Source organism: Mixophyes fleayi, chromosome 9, assembly GCF_038048845.1.
Source record: "Mixophyes fleayi isolate aMixFle1 chromosome 9, aMixFle1.hap1, whole genome shotgun sequence".
Classification (NCBI taxonomy): Eukaryota; Metazoa; Chordata; class Amphibia; order Anura; family Limnodynastidae; genus Mixophyes; species Mixophyes fleayi.
In genome coordinates, this window is record NC_134410.1 from 40,531,629 (window position 1) to 40,555,521 (window position 23,893).

A 23,893-nucleotide genomic window follows, 5' to 3' on the forward strand; every position below is an offset into this window, starting at 1 on the left:
GATCGATAGGGTTCAAATCAGCAGAGAGGCCAAGTAGTATAAAAAAGGGAAAAGTGGCCCTTTGACTTAAGTAAAAGTAGATCATTGGTCCCTTGGGCTGTTTCGGTAGAGTGAAGAGGAGGATGAGAGATAGTGGGTCAAATGGTTGAAGACAAGACATTCAAGAATGTAGGAAGCAAAGACGAGAAGATAAATTTATGGGAATGAGAGAAATAAGACCATGTTTGTGGTTGAAGGGGAAGGCACTGGTAAATAGAGAATAGATGCAGAGGTGAGCAAGGTGCAAGTAATGGGGGAGAGAGAGTGGAGGAGCTTGAAGAAAACTGAGTCGAGAAGGGAAAAGATGTGGGTGAAGAGGAAGAGATGAGAGTGAGAATTTCAGACTTAGTTACAGGAAGGAAGGAAGTAACGGTGGTGGGATTAAAGGTAGAGTGGGTGGGGTGACTGTTTTTAACCCCTTACCAACTGTTAATAAATTTTGGTGGGAAGACGTTTCACCTTCCCCATCTTACTGAAATCAGATTGTCATTGCCTGGAAGCTGTCTCATTAAGCTTCTGGACAGACTAACAGTAAAATAGAGAGTGCATTGTGGGTGCTGTATCTTCAATTTAGGAGTACAACTTTATTGATCTTGGTTGGTATAGATACGCAACAATGTCAGAGTAATGTCACCAGTGACTTTCTCCATACAGAGGCGATCATGCACTCATGCAAAATATGTGTGTGTCACCTATAATGGTTGTTGTCTAAACCCATAACAATTAACAAACTCCAATTTTTATCCACCCATTTCTGATCATGTCTCCCCTTATATCCACCCATTTAATCATATTATATTTTCAGCTAAAAAACACATTTTCAACATTCTCGATATGCCTTTGTTCATGACTTTATATACCTTACAAACATGCTGATGTTTTTTTCTTCTTTTTAACGTTAAATTCAGAACGTAATATTGCCGCTTTTAATACCATGAACATCAGTTTTGTAAAAAAAAAATGGGCATGGTAAATTGGCATAAAAAATAACAAGACTTTCCAAGAAACATTAGTTTGAAAGTAAACCTAATGTTTCTGAATGAAGCATGCAGTGACTTATGTAAAAAAAAAAATTTAATTATTGAATATGTATCAAGAAAGCTCTCCGTAATGTGCGTGTGAGTAATTTCTGGCACAGTTACATTTGTGATGGGCAGGCACTGTGCTAAGCGGACTTAGATTCTCAAGGTAAGGTCATTCTCACTTAATACAAGCCTCTGGATCTTGCTTTCTTCCTTGCTTTCATTATACACTAAATTATAGAGAGCATTTTATTCAGTGGTGGATGCTCATGTCCTGCTGAACCTGGCTCGCTGTTAGGGAACAGCGAGCCAGGTTCAGTCTTTGACAGGGTAGTTTATTGGGCTTTTATGTGTGTGACACTAGCAACAGAGTATTGTGGACATTAGGCACAAACCCATGTTATTGCTGACCCACCTAGAATGATGAATACTAACACAGCAACATACAGCAAAATGCATAGACTACAAACTGAAGATGATGAGCCCTAGTTATTTTGGTCGTTAAAACTGCAACTACAAAAAAAACATTGATATGACAATGTTTAGATATTCCATTTTTACAAATTTTCTTGTGTAAAATTTCCTTCTGCAGGCAAATAACAGAGACATAAACTATCCATTTACTATTAAAGTCTGTCCTTCTACTGTAACTCGAGATTTAATGTTTATACAACAACAAAAGTTTCCCAAAATATAAACAGTGGAAGATCACTCTCAATAGAGACATATCTAAAAAAAAAAAAAGCAGAAAACAATTCTTTCATACTGGCCAGGGAATTCCATGCACAACATTTTCTCCCATAATGCCCAGAACTCACTATGGAATTGTAAAGAGATTCCTCCACTTTAATAACAACTATAAATTTCTGCAAAGCAATGACTCAGACTGTACGTGTCTATTTAAAATAAGACAGCTTCTGGTCCACTTTTAAGAAGATAACTTATAAAGCTACTGTAAATACCTTAAAACATTACTTGACTATTTTATTTACTTAACAGTAAGGCCCTTAATACAGTATGACAGAGCATTGAATGGGTTAATTACATATATAATTGCACGTGCATGCATTAATGTAGAATTAAATAAATTATTTCTCTTTAAAATGATTGATAATAATGATTATAATTTTATAATTGTTGTACTATTAAACAACATTTACAAATAATTCCAGACAAGCTGATGTCATAGGTAAAGGACTAGATAAAAACTTTAATTAAACTTCCAATATAAATCTTTTTATAACAACTATATTGCACTGTTTTGCTAAAGTTTATTCCTTATCTCAGAAAGCTAAAAAAAAAATGTTATCAATATAAAAAACTGAAAAAACTTACATTTTAAGACATAATTACTGCATTTGATGGCTGCAAAATATATTTATTTTGTACTTTATATAATAATTATAATCATATTAACTTTATATAAAACAAAGGGATTTTGTTTAATGATTCATTTAATGAGTAGAAATGTTTTGTATTACAACATTGTCATAGAAAAATAAGCTCAGTTTGGGAGAGTCTTATTATATACGCAGCATCCAGACAGTATAATTTTGAAATTCTGACAACTTCAACGCCATTTTCATAGGTCTTATATGCAGAGGATATGTTACATACATACAAATGCGCATGTCTTATACAATCTCCAGTAAATGCATAGCTTTCAGAATTTGTAACATACCATATAAGGAATTATAATAGTGCAGCTATGGCGATGCAATTTAAACAAATATGATAAGGCTTACTTTTTCAATTCTGCGTAGTGTTTAACTCTTTATTCTACAGCAGACAAAGAGGTAGCAGATACACATCCCTAACTTTGCTTTTGGCCCGCACAGAGGGATAGCGTTAAATTATATATAGCATATACATTTTCAGTACTTGTGACAATTAAGAAAACATTTGAAATTAGAATTCATTTAAAGGGAAAGCACGCCTGGCTACTCAACTGTTGTTTGTAAGTAAGAATAAAGGGACCAACTAATAAATTCTCCAAGGTCACTGCAAATCTGGACATAAATGGAATATACCCTGGGTTTTAACATAGTAACTGATACATAGTGGATGTTATTTTTATCTTTTATCAATTTTTACATCAGAATACCACTTTTAAAATGCCTGAACAAAGCAAACACTGAGGCCCCTGGGACAATCTACAGAAATTGAAAGAGATTTCTTCAAAACCATTCCTCAATGAGTCAAAGATTGAAAGAGGCTCAGCTGGTTTCCAAAGTAGTGAGCTGCTGGCACTGAGCTACTACAACAAAACAATATATTATATGCTCATCTCTACCCATACTGAGCCAGAAAGTAAGTTCACAAATGAGGTATCCTTGTACAGCGAAGAAATAGCTGCACTTCTTTTGTGATAATCAAATTGCACTCCACAGGAAAAAAAAACACTCAATTTTAACAGTCGCAAAAAAATGCAATACAATCTGCACAAAAGTAATATGAGCTTGAGAAACAAAAAAAACAGTTCCACATTTTAATTACATCAATACAATGTTTTATGTTTTAGTCAGGGAGAGCTATTTCCTCAGCTGGCCCACATTTAATTATGCCTTTTGGTGTGATCCAGCAACTCTCGTTGTGAGGAACCGGTATGGGTATCACTTTGCAGTACCCCTTCTTACTCCATTATACTCCAATGGTGCTGTGTCGTGTTAACGAATAGGCTGATTAACATACTCTGCAACATTTGCTCATTGGCACTGTTTGTAATCTAGTATATACATTATTGTTAAGGGGGGAATTCAATTAGCTGCAAAGTGTCTCACAGACGTTCCGCTCAAAAGTCTCAGCTCATTTTCCCCACCATAGAGGTGTGTGGAGATTTCTACTGTAATTACTGGCAATGTGCATGGTGCGATGTTCCTGAGCCACATCGCCGACAATTGAATACCCCTTTATAGATTTCTGGGTATTAATAAAGTGCACATATTTTGGTCCCTGTATTTAGGTTAAATAGGGGAATACATTGTGGGTTGCATTAATGTGACCGTAATAGTTATAATTAGTTACAATATATTGTCAAAGTTGTATAATTGGATGAACGAAAGTATATTGGTTGATATTGTTTTATTTGGTCGATTGCACTCAGTATGCCACGCTACACGTGGCATAATGAGATCGCACGGTAACATACGCACGTACACACTCGCATTACAACATTTAGTTATTTATGTAATTCATATTCATATTGGTTCCGTTACACAGTCTTTTATGAGCAGATAGTATTTAGTTTATTATTAGTTTATATAATATGATTATATGTACACTTCAGTGTTATTTAAGGTTCAGGTTATAAGAAAGGTGTCATGACTAGTATCATATTAAACCCCTTTTCACCAGCAGCTGTCCGGTGCATTCGGCGAGGAGATCGCACATTGCATACTCTAGTTATTGATGTTAGGGAATAAACCTTTAATATGATACTGACCATAAAATGCTAATAGACTAATTGTAACTGGAGAGTCAGGCGGGAAGAACAGAGCTCATCCCCTGGAGAGATGACCCCCAATTTTGGATTCCTTAGATTGAACCAGCCTATGACCTGTTTACCCTGAACCCATCTGATGTCTGGACCTATAGAAGCAAGCCACGTCATCTCTATTGTTCACTCTGTAACACTGACTGTATATATAATCATAGCTGCACCCCCACCAGCCTCAGTCTACTCTGATCACAGTATTCAAGGGTGAATTACTGTGCACTGGTGCCCGTGGTTAGCGCAGCGTAGCACAGCAGTATGTATGTATCTTTTGGTATTGACTGTACTGTACTGTATCTTAATATAATCATGTATTGAACTGTTAAACATTGCATCTGCTAAAATAAATCACTTTGTGCATTAGAAACACAATACAATCGCTTGGGCAATGCTTATTTTAAAACGATAGAATTACTTTAATAATATTATTGGGAAAATAAGCTAACATATGTACGTTTTTTTAATTTTTTTAATTTTTCTGTTTATGATAAAAGGCTATTTTAAAAAGCCTGTATATATTTTAGATGTTCACTTGGATACAAAGAGCATAATTGGGAAATTGTCTCTGATCACACAGTTAAAAAATACCTCTGGTCAGAAAGGAGAGATCACATTTACAGAGTATGCAATAGTTGAAACTAAGACTAGTCTTAGTCTTAACCCTTGTATAGCCTCTCCTGCATCTGAACCTGCCCAAAGCTTTAAATCTAGAACTAGCATTCACCCAAGTTTTAATAACTGACCTAGATCAAGTTCTTAATTTATGCTAACAGTCCTAGTAGTGTTCTAGTCTTGTACGCTCAAATACCAAAACCATAAGTCATTCAAATGATCTTTTTTATTCTCAATGAATACATCTTGTTTCTTATTATATAGTTGCTTCTAGCAAATTGCATTAACAGCATAGAAAGTTACATACTCTCAATGCTTACAACATGTTTATGATGTTATACTCCATTACTGCCTTAAAACATTTCCATACGCACAATAAAAATACATCTTTCTCTCCATTTACAAAACCACACACGACAGGAAATGTTATTATGAAAAACACATACTGCACATTAAAATTGCAAGGTAAATTCTTTTGTTACCCAATGTACTTTAAAAGTACACTTCCAGATGAATCAATAGCATATTTTAATTCAATGCACACATTTGTAATAAGCACATGTCAAGCAACATCTAAAAGATACTATAAATGCATGCATTTGAATATGTTCTTGGGTATCCACTTTTTCAAGTGCAAACACCATTCTGTGCATATATGAGGGAATTCAGAACGCATCAGTATTGCAACACATTACTGTTCTTTATCAGGCATAAATAAAATGTTTAATATTTTTTACAAATCTAATATATATAATAACATAGTCTGTGCGCAATATATTCATTATGGAAACAATTCTAGTAAATATTTTTTCCTGCTACTCAAATATACATCATGACTTGGAGATTAAGGGCTATATTTATTAAGCTGCGGGTTTGAAAAAGTGGGGATGTTGCCTATAGCAACCAATCATATTCTAGCTATCATTTTGTAGAAGGTACTAAATAAATGAAAGCTAGAATCTGATTGGTTGCTATAGGCAACATCCCCACTTTTTCAAACCCGCAGCTTAGTAAATCTAGCCCTAAATGTATGTAATACTTTCTATGGGATACTCTTTTGCCTTCTAGACAACTAGATTTACTTAAGAATTGTATTCCTTTTTTTCATTTAAATATGTGTATTACTGTCAGATTTTTTGGGACAGCAGGCCTCATTACATACACCTGATACTCCAACACAAGGACATGGATGATGTAAGATGATTTAATGAAAGTTAATCTCATCATTTGTATAAAAACATTAATTTATTTTACATCTCATGTGGTTTCCTCTATGATAGTATATCTTTGTTTGGATTTATCTTTTGAGCGCCATTGAAATCCTATTTAACTGTGTAAAAAAAGGGTTCAAACTGCTTTTGGATTTAAATAGCTGTCAGTATCATTGTGGTTTGAATAATATTTGCTGTATATACCACCAAAATTAACAGTTTCAAAGTCTTTAGTACTTAGTCAATAATTCACAGAGAATCATTATAATTCACTATGAAAAACTATAGACTGAAAACCAGATGATCATGCTGGATGTTTCAGTGAATCTTTAGAGAATGTTGCTTAGCTTAATGATAGTATATTTTTTTCACAGTTTTGGCAGCTTTCCTTTTATTAATTAATACATTGTTTAATAGGCTTTTATTCTGTTTATTGTCAAAAATAAACATAACTGAATATTAGATGATACTAACACTACCCATTTTCTTTATTAAACAGTATTCTGGTTAATCACCAGTTTTAAATTTCTATGTCATTGATGTATATATTCTTCGATGAGTGGTTTGGATTCAGAGAAATTCAACAGATCCGAAATTTGACACTTTCACTCACCAATTTTGTCTCTCAAAACGAGGCAAAATGTAATCTCTCTTGCACCCCATTCTTTACATTCATTAATTCCAACTTGTGTCAGGTGAGTCCCATGGCTGGTTGTGCTTGGGAAAGACATTTAAAAGCTGCATGCAGGTAAGATTTTAGCACAGACAAAAAAGCATAGCATTGGAGGCGTGACTTGACAGCTATTCTGGCAGGCGGCATTTTCCTCAAGCTCCGGCTACTGAGCCCAAGGAACCCCTTTCTATCAGCTGTTTTGGTGCCCCCGACACAACTAAGCTGCACTAATCACCTTGTGCCTCTCCCGGACCTAGCGGCGGTATCCCCGGTCAGCCTTGACCTTTTGCCTGACCTTGACTTCGATACCTGCTTCGGACCCAGACCTTGGTCTGCCTTTGACCACGCTAAACTCCACACCCCATTACTCTACGCTACGGTATGTTCATACACCTGTACTACCACGAGTATAAGACCTGGGGGTACCTGTGAGCATAATGAGCTCTACGGGAAAGGCGGCTGCTAGAGGTGAAGAACTCTCTACCTGGTTCTACGGAAGATCAGTGACAGGCAGATTATATAAACTCTTTTTGCATGTTAAAATGCTTAAATCATACTGAAATGTTCATCCAACTGGGTAATAGACTCTATCTCACTCCCTCTAGAATCCACAGAATGTGGCCTTCTCATTCTAAGCTATGTTGGAGACAATGCTCGATGGTAGGGGATTTGCTCCATATTTTCTGGACATGTACGGTTTTTACATTCCTTTTGGGTTCAGATGTTTGACTTAGCTAGTAAGGTTACCGACTTATCTCTCTCCCTGGCACCTGAAATTGCCCTTCCTTAATTTTATCCTCCACAAGCCCTGAAACAGGCCTGTTATGTTTTTAACCATATACTTATTGCTGCTAGGGCCTCCATAGCTCAGGCATGGAAGGCCCTGCTCCCCCCCACCTTAACAAAGGTAATAGCCAAAGTTCAGTTTGCTTTCAAGATGGAAACTCTGGGTGCTCCCTACTCTACGAATCCATCCTCCCCATGGTTGAAATGGTTTGATTGGCACGTTTATGTGACAGAAGGTGGTGGTGCTCCAGTAGCAAATCTTCCTTTCTCTCCACCCATTAATGGTGTCCCTATTACGTCAACTGGGTCCACTCAGCCTGTCCAGGTAGTGTTCATAAGTTCCCAGGTCGAGGCGGGAGTCTCAGTTTAAAATTTCACTGTGGCTCGCATGCTGTTTGCAAATTGTTTAATATTGTATTGCTGTGTCCAATTCCCCTTCCCCCCTCCTTTTTACTTTCTGTACCCCCATTTACTTGACAAAACTCAATAAAAACAAATAATGAAAAAGCATAGCATTTGATTATGTTAGGACTGACTAGAATCTGAAGACTGTGGCGTGAGTTGGTCAGCTTACCATATATTGCAATATGTGGAACTAACACTCCCTGTTTTTAATATAGAAAATTAGTTAGTACAGCATTAATTATGTATTGGGAGAGTACAGAGCATCCCTGTGTTTTGTCTATATAATGTGGGCACCCACAACCCCCTCTTCTACCCCAGTCCTGTACATGGAGAGTGCAGAGGAGCTTTGTCTTTTTGTATATATATATATATATATATATATATATATATATATATATATATATATATATATATATATATATATAGCACTTATATATAGACTGAGTTAGACATCATTCTGATCTAATTGGTACATTAAGTTGAGGAAAAGCAGTGTGCTTTTGCTGTATGACTATTAGCCACAGATCCCAAAGAGCAATTAGATTTATTTCTTTAAAATGTTTAAGTTTTTCTAGTGAAGGTAATCTTGTGTAGGGCAGTGATGTCTGTATTAAGTGAGGAAAAAGTGAGGAAAAAAGTGGGGAAAGTAGTGTGAAAAAAAGAGTGTTTGCGTTTGAGGTTTTATATTTACAGTATGTCACCTATGCAATTGGGTCGCTCCAGACTTTCTTCTGAGGAAAGGCAGAAAAGAATTACCGACAATCTCTGCATTTATTGTGGCGAGCCCGGCCATCCCCTAGTCTCTTGCCCAAAACGTCTGGGAAACGCCAGGCCCTAACTTGCTTTGGAGAGGTCAGGCTGGGGACATCAAAATCCTCTCCAGATTTTCAAAAAACTTCTGTATGTTCCATTTCTGTCACCATTTGTGGACCTTTGATCTCGTTCAATTCCTGTGCCCTTTTGGATTCTGGGACCACAGGGATTTCTTTTCTTCCACTATAGTAAAAAAACTATTGTTACCTACTGAACTTTTGTCTCAGACCAATAGCATTACCGCTATTGATGGCAATCGTATTGATAATAGAATCATCACTCTGCCTTACATTTTGAGACCATTTCCTTCCTTATTCTCTCCCAGGTCACTAGTCAAATTATTCTGGGCCTTCCCTGACTTCAAATGCATTCTCCTCACATTGACTGGTCTTCCTCTCAGATCTTAGCTTGGGGCTCTTCCTGCCATTGCCGCTGCCTGGTCCAGGTAAAACCCTTACTGACTGATTTTGTCAAATCAGTCTGCCGATCCTGGGATGCTCCTGCCTCCTCATCTCAAGCCCTTTTCCGATGTCTTTGATAAAGTCTGTTCAGAGGCCCTGCCTCCTCAATGTAATTGGGATTGTCCGATTGACCTCCAACCAGGTAAAACACCCTCAGAGGTGGGGTGATCCATTACCCATTATCCTTAACCGAGACCCAAGCCATGGCCGAATATATGTGAAGGAAAATCTTCAGCGCGGTTTCATTCAACCCTCTCCAGCAGGGGCAGGCTTTTTCTTTGTGAAAAAGAAAGACGGGACTTTACGTCCTTGCATTGATTATAGGGGTTTAAATGCTACCACAGTTAAGAACTGGTACCCTTTTCCACTCGTGACTGAACTGTTTGATCGAATAAAAGGAGCACAGATTTTCACAAGGTTAGACCTCCAAGGAGCCTACAATTTATTTTGCGTTTGGAATGGAGACGAATGAAAGACTGCTTTCAATACAAGGAATGGCCATTATGAATGCCTGCTGTGCTCTCACAGTATTTCCCACAGGAGAAAAAGTCCCATCCTGTGTCTTCTTTTCTCAGAATTTTTTTCCAGCAGAGAAGAACTACGCTATTGTAGATAAAGAACTCCTAGCTATGAAACTAGCTCTATCCGAACGGAGATACCTCCTGGAAGGATCACAGTTTCCGGTCATATTATTACTGATCACAATAATCTGCTCTATCTCCAAACAGCCCAGTGCTTAAAGCCTAGCCAGGAATGCTGATCCCTCTTTTTGTCTTGCTTCAACCTGCACATCACTTTAAAACCGGGACTCTCAAAATAAGAAGGCTGATGCCCTCTTTCTCGAATCTTTTGTCATGAATCCGAACCAGCAGAACTCTTGTAGCGACCTATTCTAGATCCTAACTGTCTGCTGGCCATATCAGTATTCTCTTCGCCTACGCCGCCACCTGGGAAAACTTTTGTTCCTCAGACTCTTCGGAAGAAATTACTCCAATGGTATCATGCCTCATGTTTTGCTGGTCATGCTTGGATCCGGAATCGTTTCCAGGAATTACTGGACGCCTTCGTTCCGATATAAAACAGTTCACAACTGCCTATAATCTCTGTGCTCAGCATAAGACCCCTCGTGTAAGTTCAGTGGGACCTCTAGTTCCTTTGCCTCTACCTACCAGGCCTTGAGTATACATCTCCATGGATTTATTACGGATCTCCCTACAAGTAAAGGGTTCAACACCATCAGGGTGCTCATAGATCACTTTTCTAAAATGGCTCACTTTGTACCTCTTGTTAGCCTACCCTCGGCTGCTCAGCTGGCCCGCATATTTGTGAAAGTGATTTTTCGGCTACATGGATGTCCCTTGGAGATTGTATCGGATCGAGGAGTTCAATTTACGTCTGGATTCTGGAGGTCCTTGTGCAAACTTCTTAACATCCAACTCAATTTCAATTCATCCTACCACCCACAGACTAATGGACAAACCAAGAGCGTGAACCAGGAACTGAAGATGTTTATTCAAATCTATTCTTTAGCCTCACAAGACAACTGGTCTGATCTCTTGCCTTGGGTAGAATTTGCGCACAACACGAATCTACCTCATCTACATTTTTTATTACTCATGGGCAACATCCGAACCTCCCTAGGTTTGCTTCCCTTTCACCCACCCAGATGCCTGCAGCTGATAAAACTCATTAGAGTTTTTCTCTGGGCCCAAACCCTTATATGTCTCAGGAAATCTTTCTCTCGGTACAAATATTTTGCCGATAAGAAAAATCGGGCCATCCCTCCTTTAAAAATTGGCGATAAGGTGTGGCTGTCCACTAAAAACATCCAACTTAAGGTGCCATGTGTGAGTTTGCGCCCCGATTTATCAGTTCATTCCAGGTACTTCAAGTCATCAACCCTGCTTTGGTGAAATTGAAGTTGCCTGCTGCTCTACGGATTTACAACACCTTTCATGTGTCCTTACTCAAACCTCTCATCATTAATTGATTTTCCCCCATCAGGACATCTCCACCACCAACTATTCGCCAGATAGGCGAATAGTTGACCTTCTCACACAAGTAGTGTATAACTGTAATTGCTGTAGATTTAGTTGCCTAAACAATGCTATTGAAATTCTATGTTCTGAGAATTTAAGAAAGCAGAATTTGGTACTGGCAAAGAATACAGGTATAGATGGAGATATCATGGCTTATTATTTACGCTATGTGATGGAGTTAGAGAACCATATGGACTGGTTAATTATTTTTTGTTTGAATCGGAGAAAGCAAATGCAATGATGGCAGGTTTACAAAATCCTTCACTAAGACGAGAGTGGACACAAGACCTCAACTATGGACAGCGGTATTAGTAGACATTTAAAATATGATGAGAAGGCCCAATGTTAATTAGTGTAAGTCAAGATGGCCCTGTCCTTGAGCCCACCCACCTATATGTTGAGAAGCACATGCACATAGTTTAACATCCCAGCACTTCAGTGACAGAGACTGCCCCTTCTGTGGCTGAAGTGCTTGATTTGTTTAGGCCGGAAAAAAACCATTTTGGATGTTGAACTGAATAATAGATAGGGATGTTAACAAATGAATCATGGGAATTTGGATAACGGTGGTCACTGGTCATCTTCCTTAATGGTGACAAATGTCAATGTTATCATTGACATTTGTCACCATTAAGGAAGATGTCTACATCAATTACATCACCATTAATCAAAGATGTCTACATCAATTACATTTTCATTTTAAAAAAAGGAAGATACACCAAGTAGGTAACTGTTAGGCAGCATATGTGACACACTGGAGAGGGTCAGCAGCAGTAGATTGGATTAATCAGCAGATTAGTGCCATATGGATAACAATTTATGTTATGGTTGCTTATATTTGCATACTAGGCATTTTATGATTGTTGGTACATCTATACTGGGCTTTACTAGCCCAACATGTAAATTACAAGTACATATCCTTTTTTTCTATGAAGACACCTAATGCATGTATGAGATATCTTATTCTGAAACCTGCAACATTCCAAAAAAGAAATACAACAATAAATCATAGTTAGTTTTCAGTAATAATGTCAAATGCAAAATCCTGGTTATTTCCTTTCACTGTAGAAAAGCCATGCTAAGCCATTTAATAAGGGGATTAATGAAAGATGCAGTGTGAGAAAATACAGGGACCATTTTTAAATGTGTTTTAGTAAATTTAGATCAAAAGAAAAAACAAGCAATAAAGACAATACATCAAAAACCTATATTCATTAATATTAGATAATAGTTATAGATACTTGTACATATTTCATCTATTTTTTATGTTAAATGATAATATTTCTCAGCACAAACGCCATTATCATGTAATATTGATCAGTTTATGATTAGTAGATGTGCAAATGTTGCCAAGGGTACATTTAAATTAAGAGAATTTAATGGAACAGATTGTGTCTTATGAAGCACAAATCTATTTTACTCTTGACGTAGACTTCTGGTGCAGATTCTAACCATTTTGATTCAATTTAATTTTCATGCAAAATCTCGATTTAACAATTATTATTATTATTATTATTAATAATATTATTATTATTATTATTATTATTATTATTATTAACAGAGCTGTAACTTAGAATTCTAGTGCCCTGGGCAAAAAAGACAAATGCCGCCCCCCTAGCCCTCAATTTTAACCAAATTAACCTAAAATATTCCTAAATAGCGCCACCTTCAGGGTCTTTGCATTTTTTGCAGCTAAGCTATAACAGTCAAGCTTGAAAATTATTTTTATAAGTGCTATGGCTAGAAAACTCACATCTCATAATCTCAGCAGGGGCTGAGACGGCCCTTACAGCCTGATTCGGAAATATTTGCAGATTCCGAAGGTAAACTTTTTTTGCAGTTAAAATGTTTGATGCATGCATTTGTATATTTTTATATTTAGAAAAAATAAACATGGTTTTACTTTCATCACCAAACAAAAATTTTATTTTTAGGATCTTAGCGAATTTAAAAATTGTGATACAAACCATATTTGAAAAAGAATTTACCTTACAAATCGGTCTGGAACCTGAAGTGGGCTGCCTCCACAGTTTCAAGAGGGCTGAGGATTTGTTTGATAAACATGTAACATGGGGAAGTGCCAAAACATATAAGAATCATCTTAATAGAAATTAGATTGAAAAACTTCACCCCCCCCAAAAAAAATAATAATAATTGTGGTTAAGAACTATAATACAGACAACACACACATTAAAATGCACATTACATATGAAAATAGAGATGCACTGTTATTGTGGCACATAAAATATATTAGAAATACAAAATTTTTGCAGTCTATAAAAGACTAATAGAAAATATACCTCTCAATACAAAACACATTCCACTAAACAAATCGCCAGCAGTAAACTCCACTAGACTCCTAACCAACTTTAAATGTGCAGGAACCAGTCTTTTATAGTGGATTGTAATGAAACAAGTGTGTGCAGGGTCACTTTGGTATCAGATGACGAGATCTGCAGCAGGGTTTATGCAATGCTATTTACGGGTACCTCTTGGTTATTTGTCAACTATAATATTTGAGTTTATTTATGCTTACGAATTATTATGAGATGCATTTGCATCCACATTCTTCTTTTAAAAAAAATTACATGATCCTTCAAGTCGATGAATTAGAAGGCGTGTGCAATTGCTAATTTACATTGCCACTAGTGCCTGTGTTGTGTTGCATGTTTGTTATGAGCGCTATTATCTAGCACTTATATCACTTGCCGGCTTGGTGTATTATTGTGCTTGTCGTTGTAGTCTATATAATGTATGTATTTTTCCATCTGCACGTTGCCTTAGTGGTTAGCAGCTCCATTTGATAACAATGGGGTCATGAGTTTAAATCCTGACTCATGCCCGTATCTGTGTGGAGTTTGTATCTTCTCCCGTATGTGCCACTTATGGAAGAGTGCGGTAGACTTTTTATTTATATAAAAATACTGCGAACTATAACGCAACATCTGTTAATTTCTGCTTACAAATTATTAGCCGTTGAATTAGCAATTACGTTTGACCCCAAAACAAAATTACAGGTGACACATCCTTCATATCTGAGAATAAGAATGTGTGTGTAATTCTTATTGTATCTCATTAAACCTTGATGTTTCCACTAGTACCTGTTTTGTGTTGTATGTTTGTTTCGATGTGTTCCATATGTGATATTCTAGCACTTATATCACTTGTAGCCATTGTTGTGCTTGTTGTTCAAGTCTATATAATGTCTCTATTTTTCTATCGGCACGTTGCCTTAGTGGTTAGCCATTCCACCTGCCAACAGTGTAGTCATGAGTTTGAATCCTGACATATGGCAGGGAATATCCCTAAATTATAATTTATTTGTTTGTAGAGCTACAAGCAGCTGATCCAAATAAAGTTAATCCAAACAATTAGAAAATTTACACAGATGTCCCAAGCCAAGGCAAAAATGGCATTCAATAAAGCATGTGAAAAACTATGCCACAGCCACATAAAAGTTTTAAGTAGAGTACCTTAAGGTTCCGTGCTGGGGCCCACTCCTTTTTAATATATGTATTAATGACCTTGGTGATGGTTTAGAGAGTAAAGTTTCTATTTTTGCAGATGACACTAAACTCTGTAAGGTAATAAAATCAGAGCAAGATGTAGCTTCTCTACAGAGGGACTTAAATAAACTGTAGGATTGGGCGGCAAACTGGAATATGAGGTTTAATATACATAAATGTAAGGTTATGCACTTAGAGATCAAAAACAAGAGCGCGATCTATAAATTAAATGGAATTAATTTAGGAGAATCTATAATGGAAACGGATTTGGCAGTGCTCGTAGACAGTAGACTTAGCAATTGTGCTCAATGTTAAGCAGCAGCTGCAAGGGCAAATAATGTATTGGCATGCATAAAAAGAGGTATAGATGCAAGGGAAGACAGTGTAATTTTGCAACTGTACAAATAATTGGTAGGACCTCATCTTGAATATAGAGTACAGTTCTGGGCACCACTCTATAAAAAAGATAATTTGGAACTAGAAAGGATTCAGAAAAGGGTAACAAAATTCTTAAAGGGTATGGAGTCATTAAGTTATGAGGAAAGGTTAGCCAGTTTATGCATGTTTACTTCAGAAAAGATGCGACTAAGAGGATATATAATTACTATGTACAAATTCATTAAAGTTCAATTCAGAGAACATTCATGGGAACTTTTTACCCCAAGGACTAAACACAGGACACGCGGTCACCCCTTATGGTTAGAGGAGAGGAAATTTCACAACCAGCAAAGGAAGTGACTCTTTACAGTAAGGGCAGTCAAGATATGGAGTTCACTGCCAGGGAAAATTGTGATGGCAGATTCAATAGATATGTTTAAGAAAGGGTTAGACAAATTTTTGCGGAAAAGTGTATCCAGGGATAGGATCATTAATTAAAATGAAAGATAGTAGTGGATATAGGGTAAAAATAGGACTGCAATATTGGGTCTGGGGGGATTTTCACAATTGAAACAGATTGGCGGTTGCTTAATCTGGATAAATTTCATTTATAAGTGATGGATCACAGGAGGTTCCAAAATAGGTTGAACTTGATGGACTGGTTATCTTTTTTCAACTTCATCAACTATGTTACTATGTTACATCGGTAAACATGGCTCCCAACAGATTGCCAACAGTTTAGACATAAAAAAACAACAAAATGAAGTTAGATAAAAACTCAGCTGAACCCAAAAGCAGCATAAAAAACTAACACTCCCTAACTATTAAATATTATACATCGACTTACATAGCAAATGTATTTACATGTGAATAAACCATTGATTTTGGTGTGAAATTTACATTTGTATAATTTCTGACATTAATACATTTTTTAACATTAAGAAGAAACAAACAAACATATTTCTAATCATAGTGGTATGTTATGAGAGAAGTGTATACAGGTGTATGATGAGCATTGTGATGGGGGGATTGTAATCAAATAATGTTTTTTTCACTATTGTAGCATATTGTAGTCTTGTAGCATATTCGGAGCTACAGCTATAGCTGTTGGAGTTAGACATGACCCCAAGCTACCTTTAGGGAGTATTCAATTGTTAGCGAGTTCGCTAAAATACTCGCACTCGAAAAATATTACCGTTAATGCGGTAATTACTCGCTGGATTTCGCTGTTTTGCACATAAGTTAAATACTGGCTGTTTTTGTAGCACACAAATACTTGATAGCTTATTTGTACACTAAAATTTAAAGTTGATATTTGTGTGCTACATGAAAAAACAGTCAGTATTTAACTTATGTGCAAAACACAATACTAATTTGCACTCCGTGCATTGTAACATGGTTTTGTCCAGGAGACTTAAATAAGAACTTTCTTAAGTTAAGATCCTTAATGAATCAGGCCTCATGAGTTCAGATTCTATAGAAGCATACTGGGTACTCAGGAAAATTGTCAGATCAGGGCACTCCTCAAAGGTAGCACTCTAGTGAGAAAAGTTTAGAGGGTGCAGCAAAAAAAATAGATTTTGTTTTTGTGCACACAAGGTTTCCTAAGATCATTAATATCATATCATAATGAGGGGGATATGCACAATGGACAGGGGAAATGGCTTATTTTTTTTATACATCTTCACATGTACAATGACAGCACAAAACACAGTTGGTTCACAAAATAATTTGAGAAAATAAACAACTATATGTACATTCAGGGCATGGATTACACTTTGCAATTAGTTTAAAAGAATGTGCAGCATTTATATGTCCTCAGTGACTTTGTTGAGTCCATGTTGTTCAAAACACATGTAAGTTTAAAAAGAAGTAATTTTTTTACCATAACTACTACAGCTAGTATGAGCCTGACTTGTCCTTAGATGTAAAGGCATTAATAACATGTTAAATTTGAATCCCTAGTCTTATAGGTTTAAGCATGAAATAGTTTCAGCTGTGCAATTGTAATGATAGGAGCTTCTGTAATCTGTATGTTTGAACAATCATATCATTTCACTTTATTAAATATACCTACTGATGAAATGATTCTGCATTTCATGATTCCTTTGTGTTTTACTGCCTGCATGTCCTCATACTTGTTTAAAATGAAGTATCTGGCACAAATGCATAAGATGTGAATTTTAGTGCTAAAGTGGTTTAGCACTGAAAAAGTGAGTACCACTTTACTCAAGGACCTGCTCAGCTAAAGACAATCCAGAAGAGGCTCTGGAGTGTAATTTAAAAGCATCTGTTAAATTGAGATATGCAACAGATGACAGTGAATATATATATATCGAATATAATATAAACAAGAAAATGACATCTTATTATCATTAGATAGCATCCACAGAGACCATTTTACAAACCACAAAAAATACATATTTTAGAAAACATAATATAAAAACAATTGCATTACATTGTAACTCATTTACTTTCTATAAAACAGCTTTGCCACAAAGACTTGTAGGCATAATATATGTGTAACTGTGCTATAACAATAAAAATATCAGAACTATATATTTAATTCAACAGATATTGCCATTCTAATCATATATTCTCAACACGCAGCTGCTGTGAACTATACCTTTGCAACTCAGAATTTTTCTAAACTTATGCTTTCAAAAGTCCTATTGTCTTCTCCAACAAAATGAATATGGGCAATCTTTAGTTTTGCATTATTTACTCAATTCGTAATATTAGAAACATGTTAAAATTTCAAATAAACTGATGCAAATTAAACTAAAGAAAATAGGAAACTGGTTGGATAAATTAGCTTTATTTTTTGAAGAAACATTAAACATTAAAATACTTAGATTAAAAAAGGTGAATTCAGTGCTGGTTGAATAAGACTGGTTGAATAAGACTGCTAAAAAGTTTTAATATTTTTAATATATATATTTTTATTTACAAAAGGGCAGCATGGCCATCTTAACATTCTCAGAGATTGTGGGTGATGTCCCCTAACTGTTGGTGTCATCCCACTATATGCTGCTAGCAATTGACATTGGTTCAGCTGGTTAACAGAGTCTTATGGGCAACTGATCTTCACTAGAGAGTCTTCTTCTTCTTCTTCTTTTTCTTTTCCTTCTTCTCCTTCTTCTTCTCCTTCTTCCTTCGTCTTCATGTTTCTCTTTATTGTGTCACTCTTCACTATGGCCAAGTAACACAATTGGGAGAAAAATGAAGAGCAAAGAGAAAAGCAAGAGTTTTAGTTATCTAAACATTAATTTGTGTTTGGCGGACATTATTAGATGCAAAACAATGTAGGAAACTTTTCCTTTGATTTGATCGGTTGCAGGGTGAGCGAATCAAAGAGCTCAGAGCAGAGTTGATAGGTTTTCCATTTTATTTTTATTTATTTCCTTGTTTCCTTCATTGTTTACTTGATTTTTGGGGGGGGGGAATTTTATACAGACCAGGGTTTTTGGTGACTCCTTGATTAATATATATAATTGTGAGTTTTACTAAAGTTACTTGCTGAAGCTAGTGTACCAATGAAAGGTCTCAGTTAACACTTTATGAGTATATATCCAAGCTAACTGTTTCTTCGTATCCCTTCCAAATATGTTCTCTAATAGTTGCTTGGTAGCCAACACACTGACTTAGGCTGACTTCAGGAGAAGGCCCTTAGTGACTGGTCTATGTGTATCATGATCAATTATAAAGAAAGAAAAATTATTTCAAACTATGAAAGAAAAATGATGATATCAGTCCACAGGCTACAACTCATTCTTCTCTTTTTTCCTCAATACATTTTCCTGCTATCACTTTATGCCTATATGCTGTTATGTTAGAGGTGCTGATAGAACATTATATCACACATTGCTCAATCACTGAATGTCTTCTTCTGCAGTAGTCCTAGGGCAGTGCTGTAGCTGAATTAGTGACTATAGAAAAAGTAAATATCACTGCTTTCAGAGCATTCCAAAAAACACATGTGCAAGTCTGATGGGGATTTGCTGTGTTTGTCAATGCTTTAAGCTAACCTATGAAACTCATCAATTTAACAATTAAAAATTAGTTACAAAAGGACATTATGAAGTTCAAATTCTATTACAATAGGTGCAGTGATTGTACTACACTGAAAGAAAACTGTGAAATCATACTAATATAAACTTTATGGGACAATATACAATACATATAAACTGAAAGAATATACATTATAATCACTTACTAAACAGGACTTAAAAGCCACGCTTGTTACATTTGAGAACATTAATGTATAAAAGATTATTGCATATTTAAAAGCACTATAATCACTCTAAAATGTCTTTGCTTTGTCTGATACATTGGGTGCATATGCTAGACATCATTGTAGGCTGTTTATACAGGGCTTTAACAAATTTATGAAGTTGTCATGTGTGCTAACTCTTTCCTCTTTGTCATATTTTTAGATGTCTGGATACTGGTCATGCTCAAAATGAATTCATATATCACTGACAAGTAAGACACACCCATCACTTAGCAAAAATTGCTAGAGGATCGGTGATTTAAGTGGGGGTGTTTACAATGGTATGCCATACCACCACTTCTACTATTGTCTTCATTGTAAATTCACTTGCATTCCCCTTACATTTCTCATAACACCACTTTTGAATTTCCATACACCACTTCTAAATTTCCATACCGCCACTTCAACCACTGCAGAGGATAATCAAACATGAATGAGATTTACAAGAGGACTAGGACAATATGAGGGTATTATAAGGCAGAGGGAAAAATAATGGCACTCTACAGAATGGTGGGCTCTGTGAGCTGACTTTTTATCACATTTGTAGAACATAGGTAAAGTCCTATTATAAGCATTGTAATTATATATATTTTTATTTTTAATGGAATATAAGGTATCATTGTTTTTACAAATCCATATACTGTATAATTTATGTTGAACAAAGTTTCTACCATTTGTTTTTCAGGTTTATTAAAAATGTCCAAAATCCAATAAATTTCAAACCATAACAAATGGTTTCTCTCATCTCTCTCTACAAATAATTCAGGTGCCATTAGTTTCAAGTGACCAATTCATGTCTAAAGGAAAAAGATTATGCTTTTACTGCTTGAGTTTTAATTATAGGCCCCGTTTTAAGAAATGAGAGAACAGAAGGGGCTGCAATGTGTTACTGTCACAGTTCTCTGCAACCCCTGCCTCCACCAGACATATGCAATTCTATGCACAGTTCTGTTTATCATTGCGTATTGAATTAAATAATACATTGTGGTACTGCAACACCATATTGTGTATCAAATCATTCACTTACTCATTGAAAAGTGTCCTTGAGATATCAAAACACCTCTGAGAAGACAAATGTATTTTCCTTTCCCCTGATTGCACTGCAGTAGTGATGTGATATACCATGCAAACAAAACAAAAGTAATTCACTTAGATCTTAACCTTTAATTTTCTTAAATCTAAAAGTCAAAATATGTCTGAGATAGCTGCATGAAAGATGTTTGGAATGTGGAATCACCCTTGTTTTCTGCAAGAAATGTTGTGACTTAAAAGTATAATTACAGAAATATGTTGAATGATAAAAATAAAGGTATCACTAAGCTTCACTATATGGATATTAAATATTTTTATAGAGTCAAGATATTTTAAAGATTTATGTCAGAAAAATCCACCAATATAGTACAAAACTAAAATATAACATTTGTGGAGCACTTTTTTTAAAAACAATATTAAGTGAATGACCAAATTAAACATAAGGAAACAAAGTGAAAACTGTATCAGAGAGCATCTGGGGGAGAAATGTGTATTCTAATACTGTGTTGAGACTTCAAATTATCTTCTTCCTGTTTTACACCACTCAAAGGTAATTATGCTTTGAAGAAATGAAAGCTAAAAATACTGTGATTAAAATGAATTTGTTATTAAAAAAAAACCTCTTAAAATTTAGTAGCACAATATTAAAATGACAATAACAAGTGATTATATAACCGGAGATATTATAATAATGTAATAGAATATCATAAATAATAAAATATAAGGGTTAACTATTGAGTCCTTCCAAACCAATCTTTTGCATTCATAATGTCATAAGAAGTCACATAACAACATGAATTGTATCTATCCTTCTACAATATATAATGCAAGTTTATAATGAGTGTAATAACTAATAACTATAACACAGCATCACATGGTCCTCTAAAAAGCATGATTTCAAAAGTAGTTATATCCAGTGTAATTATTGTACTTAACTAGTATTTGTTGCAAGTATTTATATTAATCAACTTATATCTCAGATTTGACATGACACCATCAACAGAATATCACAAGAATGTCACAATCATACATGAATTGAGCAGGCATTGATTAAGACCAGTCTTACAACAAGTTGGTGTCATCAATCAAGAAAGCAATTAGGTGACATCCAGGTGATTGAATATTAGTGAGTTATGACTGAGAGGAAAGGGAAATGGGGAGGGGCAATTGGGGTTGTTAGTATTGAAATGAGTCGTGATAGGGGAGGTAGGGTATGAGAATGAGTGACCGAGCACCAAAACTGCACATATACTGGAAGTCTAGGAGAGGGGGGCTTTGTGGACCAAAATACTCCACACATGCCAAAATAGTTCACACACTCCACACAGAGGAGAATTGGTTGGGCTGGTCACGAATTATGCTAGTGATGTCCTCCTCCCATTGGACTTCCCCAGCTTCATTAACTGGTTGGAATGTTTAAGTAGTTGGTTAAGAAGTGGAGGTAAGGCCCCTGGATAAGTATCTGTGAATGCAGGAGACCACAAAAAGGAGGGGTGATAGGGGAATCACAGCTAAATATTACTATTGACAGATGCAGATATGCATTTACTGATAAAAAGAACTGGGGGAATATTGCTGCAATTGTGGAGAATTCAGAAAATGCCTTGTGGAATGATATCAGAGAGGAAGCTAATGTTATATTTTGTCCAATCTTTAAATATTCTAGGGATGAGACCTGAGAGAAAGGTCAGATTATGCCACAAAGGGACCATTCTGTCAGGATTATTTATGAGCTTGTATGAGTGCAATAATTCCAAAATTGAAAGTGAAAAATGTAAGTTGGATGGTAATTTCATTAACAGGATTTGTCTTTGCTATTTATAAAGAAAAACACATAGTGGTATGTGATACCCATTAGGTCAGAATTTGACGTCTACCAACTTTCTTGGGTCATGGGTGTTGGCATGTGCTAATACTAGTTGGGTTAGGTGTGGCACCTAATAAATATTTTTGAAGGTAGGGGAGACCCTGGTCTCCATTTCTGAAATGCCCATAGAGTGTTTTCTCTCCAAGGCCATCTACCTGCCCACACAAAGTGGGATATCCACTTCTGTATGTCATGTGGGACTTTACTGGAAGCATTTGGAACAGATAGAGTAACCTAGGCAGTAGGCTCATTGCCACTCTTCCTAAACAATATATAAAAATACAACTCCAAGAAGCAGAGGTCCTTTTTTTAAGGAGTCTATCAAAAGGAATGGGGGGAATTAGCTTATAGTAGTTTGTTGTAATGCTTAGTTAGATTCCTAAATACCTAATTTTCTGTTGTTACTATTTGATATTAAAGTTGTCTTTTAAACATTGTTGGACATCAAGGGAATGTTATGTGCGAAAGTCTTAGGGCTAGATTTACTAAGCTGCGGGTTTGAAAAAGTGGAGATGTTGCCTATAGCAACCAATCAGATTCTAGCTTTCATTTATTTAGTACCTTCTACAAAATGACAGCTAGACTCTGATTGGTTGCTATAGGCAACATCCCCACTTTTTCAAACCTGCAGCTTAGTAAATCTAGCCCTTAGTCTTGTCCGAATGAATTTTAAAATTGATTGACATGATGAATTTTTGCTTATTAAACCACAATGTGAAGTGTTGAAGAAAAGTGTTGGACTGATAACTTTCAAGGACTGTAACTCCTTATAATTTAATCAGAGCAAAATGCTCATACTGATCTTGGAGGTCCTACTATTAAACTAGATTAAATGTAAAGGCAAAGAACAGAGTTTATTATTGTAGTGCACTTACAGTCGCAAGTTAAACATTCATCTATTTTTACTTTAAAAACAACTTTATTAAATATCTATTTAAATTAATTTAAAAAAAATCAGCAAAATAATAGTGGTTAGTGAAACGTGAAAAATAATCTTGATAGTTAAAGTCACTGAATGTACTAATTTTTTATAATAACATTTTTTAATTTTGTTTCATTAGTATCATTATAGTTCTTAAATTCTCTGAGGTCTAATTAGCTTTGTGTAGCAATAATTTTACATATTTACCCTTATATAGGTTCTGTGTCTATTTCTAAATTCATACATAAATTGGTTCATATATTGATGCATGCATATATTGATACTCAGTGCTCTTTAAATCTGCAGTTCCCTTTATTCGATGATGTACCCACTTGAAATTAATGGCGGTAATCGTTTTTTC